Here is a 7572-nt window from a genome sequence, read left to right as displayed (position 1 = left end):
CCTCCCAAGTAGCTGGGACTACAGGCGTGTGCCACCACAACTGGCTAATTTTTTCTATTTTTCTAAGCTCTTTTCTTATTTGTATTTCCCTCTATTTCCTTTTTTCTTCTGAAGAATGCCTACTTCTTTGTGATCCTGCTTAAATGTCTCCTTCCCAAATCAAGCAAGCAAACAAACAAACAAAAATAACAACAACAAAAAACCCCAGAATCTTTTCTTCTTCAGGGCCCTTACAGCATCTGTTCTTTCTTCCATTTGTCATTCGCTAAGCAGGTACTTATTAGTACCTTTCATGTTCCAGGCACTTTTTGTTAGGTTCCAGGTGGGTATGTAGGAGATAACCAAACATTGTTCCTGCCCTCGTGGAACTCACAGACTAGCGGGAGAGAAGACAACAAATAGGTGATCAAAATGAAATATGTAATACAAATTGTCAAAGGTACTATGAAGAAAAAGAACTGGTAGAAAGCAAGAGGGTTTTACTTTGCAATGGGTGATTAGGAAAGGCCTCTCTGAAGTGAGGATGTTTAAGCTAAAACTTTAGTGAGAAGGAGGTAGTCAGTAGACTACTGGGAGTGGGGTGGGAGAAGAGCCTTCTAGGTAAAAGAAATGGCCCTATAGGAAGGCCCTGTGAGTGGAAAGGACTATTTTATTGTTCCAGGAACTAAAAGAAGTCTATAATAGGCTACAGCAGAGAGAAGAGAATAAAGCCAGAGAAATTAAAAAGTAAGAAGGGGCCAGAACAGGCAGAATCTTAGGCCATGGTAAAGAGTTTAGGTTGTATTTTATTTCCAATAGGAAGCTATTGAATGATTTAAGTAGGTGATATGGTTTGGATATTTGGCCCCTCCAAATCTTGTGTCGAAGTTTGATCTCCAGTGTTGGAGGTGAGGCTTAGTGAGAGGTGTTTGGGTCATAGGAGTAAATCTCCCGTGAATGGCTTATGCCCTCCCTATTGATAATGAGTGAGTTCTAATCTTGTTAGTTCACATGAGAGCTGGTTGTTTAAAAGAGCCTGGCACCACCTCCTCTTTCTCTTTTTATTCCTCCCACCATGTGACACTCCTGTTCCCCCTTTGCCTTCTGCCTGCACCATGCTTGTACAGTCTGCTGAACTGTGAGCCGAATAAACCTCTTTATAAATTATCCAGCCTCATAGCAGTGCAAAAAATGGACTGGCAGAGAAGGGGAATGCTGTGATCTAATTTATATTTTTAAAGAGTACATTGGAGAGAGGAAGAGTGAACACAGGAGGCTAATTATTAATAGTAAGTAGTCTATTGCAGTAGACCAGGTGATATATGATGATGGCTTAGACTAGTAGGTTTAAGGAAGTGGAGATGGAGAGTAGTGGGTGGATTTGAGCACTATTTACTAGGTGGTTTGACAGGATTTTATTGATTAGAAATAGGGAGTGACAGAGATTTGCATTTTGACCTGTTTGCAAACGCGAGGACGCTACGAATCGCCCATCACGGCTGGCCCCCTAAACGCCCGAAAACAACCACTCCACAAATCCAGTCCCCGCTGCTGAACCCGTGTTTTTACATTCATTCATACCTACAGATATCTCTATCCTTCTTAGAATTTTTGTTAACGAACCCACGGGGTGGGGGTGGGAGAGTTCTTTGTTGCTTGCCACACAGAAAGCCAATTTCTGAGACAATGAGGTTTGTCGAGGAAGAAAAGATTCATTGCAGAGGAAGCGTCAACCAGGAGGTAGGAAGAATGGACTGCCTCAAATCTCCCTTCCTGACCAGTGGGGTCAGGAGTTTTTCTGGAGGTGAAATAAATAATGCATGAAGTGAGTGAGCATCATTACATGTTTGGGACAGAGGACAGGGCATGCAAGTGCAGTGAGAAATCATGCTAATACATACATCCCATGATCAAAAAATGATAGATAAGTCCCTCCCAGGGTGGGGATTTTAGGAGTGTAATGAGCTAAGGGTTCATACTGGTCATTCTTTCCTCCTCACGTGCAGGCTGGATGTAGGGAGTAGGCTGCTCAGCGGGTCCTTGGGCACAATCTATGGTGGGGTGTTGCTTATCTTGTCTTCTCTGGACAAAAAGGTGGTGTAAGGCTCTGTAGTTATCTTGTGGCTGAAAGAAGGTTCCATCCTTTTTGGGAAAGAAACTCAAAAGGGAACGTATCAGTGCAATAGAAAGTTACAAAGTTCTGGTCAGCAAATCTTACTGGCCTGGGAACTTGAAACATAGGAGAACTATAAAAAAACTGTGAAAAGAAGTTTTATTGCTTATGGAACTGGTTACATTTTGTCAGATTCTTTTTTTTTGATTTTAAGGTTTTTTTTTTTCTGTGTAGCCTCCATGGAAACATTTATTGAGCACCTTTACCAACACAACCATTCCTTTTTTTTTTTTTTTTCCCAATCATTAGTGTTTCTCCAGCTGGTTTTTAGGTCTTGAGTTTGTTAGTTGCTCTATTATGAGTATATTCTCCTGAGTTCTTCCCACGTTACTCTTTTCTATTTTGTGTTCCTTAGACATTTTCTGTGCTCTCCCTCCAGAAACCTTTTACAGCGCTTGAGAGTACAAGAGAGACACACCCAGTGGATTATTCAGGTTAATATACACTGTTTATTCTAAGCCAGGGCTTCTGTCCTGATCCTTTATCTGCTTTCCTTCTCCAGTGAGCAAAGTAGGGAGCTGAGGAAATTTTAGCACCCACTTTTTATCTTTTACCTTTATACCTCAGAGAAGATCCATGCCTAAGAAGCTACCCACACTGCTTATATCCCTAGGACCACAGGGCCTTTCTAAGTAGAAGGCATTATTAGTGCCATATTGAAAGAATACAGAGAAGAGAAAGTTACCACTTCCAGGTTTCATAATTTATAATTTCTTCAGTCTGTCTATTTAGACTGAGAGAAGCAGCACCAATTATCAAATTGCAGTGATGAAATGAATCCATGAAATTAAGAGATGAAAGGAGCCAAGGATCTCAGTTAATAGTTTGGGAAGTTGAGGTTAAGATAGGCCAAGTCAGGACTGCATTGAGGATGTCAGATCCTTTGGTTTTGATTACTTTGGCTGTTGAAAAATACCTTAGTTAACTCTTCATCGTCCTTGATGCCAGTTAAATTGTTGGGTTGATCTTGAAAGAGAGGAGAGTTTTGCTGTGGTAACAGAGTTGTTCTTCAGCTCTGATGGCTAGTGTCAAACAATCCGGGCATTAACAGTAACGTTGTCTGGTACAGCCACTCCTTTACTAGACTTTGAGGCCCTTGAGGGCAGAGAGAGTCTCTTTATATCTTTCTCTCTGCTATGTGGCACAGTGACAGTAGGCACACAATACATATTGAAGAAATGAATCTAATATGTAAAAACATGTATCAGAGACTGATCATGTTCTTCTGCTCTGCCTTGGCGCCAGAAACTGAACCCTAATCCTCACATATTTTATGTAACCGGATCTTTTTCACCATCCCTACCTCTACTACATTAGTGCAAGCCACCGTCATCTCCTATCTGGGCCACTTAAACAGCATTCCAATGTATCTTCTTTCTTCCATTTGTGCTCTCCTAAGGTACATCTTGCAAACAGTAGTCAGAGCTATCTTCTAAGAAATGCAAATCAAATCATGTCACCTGTCTACCCTGATCTTCCAATGGCTTCCCTATTTATCTTTCTCATTTTTCAAGTTTATTCCATTCATGAATTAGAGGAGCTGATATTGTGATACTGAGGGATTCCTTTATAAAGTATTTCTATTTCCTCCCCTCCCCTCCCCAAAACAGAACACACACACAGAAAAAAAAAATCTATCTAGAAAAACGTCATTAGCAGTAGGTGGAAACGCTTCAAAAGAGAGGAATAAATACTTTTTAAGAACCTAGATCCAATTAAGGCATTTAGCTGGGCGTGGTGGTGCGTGCCTGTAATTCCAGTTACTCAGGAGGCAACATTGCAAGACCCTGTCTCGAAAAAAAAAAAAAATTTCACATGAAGTTTTGTCTATCTTTCCAACCCTTTCATCTAATCCTAGAAAGGCCTTCTAGGATACATAATGGAGCCACCTACTGAGCCTGTCTCTCGGTCTGAGGGAAGAAATGAAGAGATTTCTAAATTCTTTAAGTCTCCTCCACTCAAAATGGAGGAAGCTAACAAGGATACTTACATACATACTTCCCAGGCCAGGGGAATGGCAATCCACCATAGTGATTTAGAGTGTAGATGGTGGAGGGGCAGGGAGGAAGATTAATGGGTACAAAAATACAGTTAAAAGGAATAAGACCTAGTGTTTGATAGTTCAGTAGGGTGACCATAGTTAACAATAATCTATTGTACATTTTGAAATAGCTAGAAGAATTCAAATGTTCCCAGCATAAAGATAAATGTGGTGATAGATATCCCAATTATCCTGATTTGATCATTATACATTATATGAATGTATCAGAATATCACATGTACCCCCAAGATATTTGCATCTATTATGTAGCAATTAAAAAGAAGACTATAGATAGGCCTTGAAGTCAGACTGCCTGAGTTTAAGTCCCGACTATATTACTTATTGGCTCTGTAACGTTGAGCAAATTGTTTAAACCTCTCTAAGACTCAGTCGTCTTATCTGTAACATGGAAATATTGCTTATCTAAGTTTCTGTAGGGATTAAGTGAGCAATTAAGAGATTAAGTGGCAGTGTGTTTTCAAAAATGTTAGTTATTTTTCTCAGTCCTCACTATCATCACTATAGTCATATTGCCACTCAAAGGAATGTCTTAAATTTATCTTTCTTGCAGCATTTATATTGTAATTTTCTATTTCTACATCTGTTTTCCCACAGACTTTAAGAAACCCATTTTATTTACTTATTTATTTTGGAGATAGAGTACAGCGGCATCATCAGAGCTCACTGCAACCTCACACTCCTGGGCTCAAGTGATCCTTCTGCCTCAGCCTTCTGAAAAGCTGGGACTACAGGCACATGCCACTACTATGCCCAGCTAATTTTTCTATTTTTTGTAGAGACGGAGGTCTTGCTCTTTCTCAGGCTGGTCTCAAACTCCTGACCTCAAGCAATCCTCCCAGAGTGCTAGGATTATAGGCGTGAGCTACCGTGACCAGCCTAAGAGACCATTCTAAAATTTATATTCCACTATTTTCTAGTATACATGGCACATAATATACATTTGGGCCAGTCTGAGTAAAGACTAATGTTTCTCTTCCTCTAAATGAGTAGGCCTTTGTACAGAGAGCACAGAACACTTACAAAATATGGATAAAATATAAGCAAGCTTCAATGCTGCCTCATAAGATCTAGTGGGGAAGAAAAGGATGATTCCTTGGCCCAGTATGAAAGCTGAAGATTATATATTTTTTGTTATATACCTTCATTAACGAAAGTAGAATTCTTCTGACAGCCTTTGGTCCCCAAAGAACCTGAGTTCTTCAACCACCAGTTCCATTGTCTCAAGCCATTCCAGAGAAATGGCTATTTTTTTTTTTTTTTTTTTAAGAGGCAGGGTCTCCCTGTGTCACCCAGGCTGGTTTAGAACTCTTAGGCTGAAGCAATCCTCCTGCCTCAGCCTCCTGAGTAGCTGGGACTACAGACACGAGCCACTGTGCCAGTGAGAGCCCAGCTATTGATCCTTTTGTTTTATGGGGCCAACTAGATGTGGCGCTGACTCTTGAATATGTCCAGACATTCCTGGATTGGGCACAGATAATCCACTGATCCTTAAAAAGTATGGAAGTAAAAAGCCAATCACAAATTTATATTTTAGTTGTAGCATTGGCATCTAAACTCAAAACTGTTTTATTATAATTAGATTGTATCAACCAATTTTACACATGAGCTAGATAGATTTTTTTTTTTAACTGTGTGAGGAAATTTAGCCTGGTTCCCAAAGAAAGTCAGTCTTGTTGCAAAGAGATATTTATGGTATTTGGGGGAGTATTACAAGTTCCAAAAAAGGAATATTCTCAGGGACCCCTTACCAAGATTGCACTCAGGGAATTTTAGAGAAGTAATTTGATGAATAAAAAATAAATCTTGTCCTTAAAGAGCTTTTGCCCATTATACCAGTTAAGACTTTGATATAAATAATTGTTAGGAGGAGATAGAAAGCAAGAGGTACACATAAACTGCTGTGGGAAATTCAGAACAGGGAGACAGTATTTTTGACTGATAGTATTTGGAAAAAAGTCACGAGAAGTTTAGTAGGAGAGATGATATTCATGTATGGTGTTAAACAATGAAGGATATTTTGAACATTTGGAAATGAAGTGTATTGTGAATGTCCTTATTAAGAACAAGTGTCATATATTAATGTATTTTCTTTTTCAAATGGTGTTTTTGCCGTTTTTTGATACTATTAATAATCATCATAGTAGCTAACATTTACTGACTGCCTGCTCTATACCAGAATATGTTCTAAGTGCTTTACGTTTATTAACTTCTTTAATCCTCACATACCTATTATATGTATTTTAAAGGAAATGAGACATGAGTCCCAGACAGATTAAGTAATTTCACTTGCCCAACATTATACAGCTAGTAAATGGAGTAGCTTGGATTCCAACCTTTGAAGTCAGACTTTAGGCCAATGACAAGTGACCACTAAGCTAAATGTCTTTCTGTATAATCTCTTTTTTCTACTTTGTTCCTTCCTGCAAAATGTTGCCTTTTTTTTCCTTTTACATTTTTATCAAAGTTATGCATGCATATAGTTTAAAGAGTCCATCAGGAAGTACTGTAAGTTTTGTTAGGACAAGCAGCGGTCCCACCTCCTTCCCATTAGAGGTTACTTTAAGGGGACTTGTTTGGTCCTTGCTAGGGTGAGCAAGGTATTAGAGGAGAAACAACATATTTGCAACCTTCTCCCTTTCATCTCTTTCCTGCTTGTTTTCTTTATGCTATACCTTATCTGAGCGTGTAGGGTGACCAGCGTTTAGTGCATCCCCAGTTCAGTAGGGAGATGCCAGCCATAAATCATAGTGGTTGCCAGCTCTCCCAATCTTTGGCTTCCCTGTCAATATCATCACCTTTCCTTCACTTCATCTTCCTTTTGCTCCTCACTACCCAGGTATACACTATCATCCTCTCTCACCTGGAATTCTGTACTAGTCGTCTTACTTGTCTGGGTGCCTCCCTCCAGTTTATTCTCTACACTGCAGCTGGAATCACTTTTCTAAGTTATAAATCTGATCATGTCCCTGCCCTACTTGAAATTCCTCAGGATAAAGCCTTGATCCTTAAATTCCTTAAGACTGTTTACAGGGCCCTTCATAGCTGGCCTGGGTTTCTCCTCAACTCTTGCCGTTTCCTGTCCCCACTCTTAAGTTCCAAAAATAATTGAACTACCAGTGGTTCCTCCAATGCACTACTTTTCCTCACCTCTGAGTATATATGCAGATATAAAGATAACTGTCAAACATGCAGCCCAGCTCCATGAAAACCAGCAAGCCACGCAACTCGGTCTCCTAGAATAGCAGGAATCAGGCCCTCAGAGAAAGTACAGAAAACTTAGTTTGGAAACTAAAAGGTTGTTCCAGATGAAATGCTGTTCTTTTTTTTTTTTTTTTTAACTGTGTGAGGAAATTTAGCC

General features: G+C 39.7%; 1 protein-coding gene across 2 annotated transcripts in view; it reads left to right on the top strand.

Annotated features, from left to right (window-relative positions):
* Positions 1-7572, top strand: part of UNC13B (unc-13 homolog B (C. elegans)) — a 218677-nt gene that overhangs the window by 27895 nt on the left and 183210 nt on the right. The window lies entirely within an intron of this gene.

The sequence above is a fragment of the Propithecus coquereli genome, unplaced genomic scaffold (genome assembly GCF_000956105.1).
Source record: "Propithecus coquereli isolate 6110/MARCELLA unplaced genomic scaffold, Pcoq_1.0 Scaffold114, whole genome shotgun sequence".
Taxonomy (NCBI): Eukaryota; Metazoa; Chordata; class Mammalia; order Primates; family Indriidae; genus Propithecus; species Propithecus coquereli.
The sequence above is the reverse complement of the archived record's forward strand: the minus strand, read 5'-3'. Positions and strand labels throughout refer to the sequence as shown.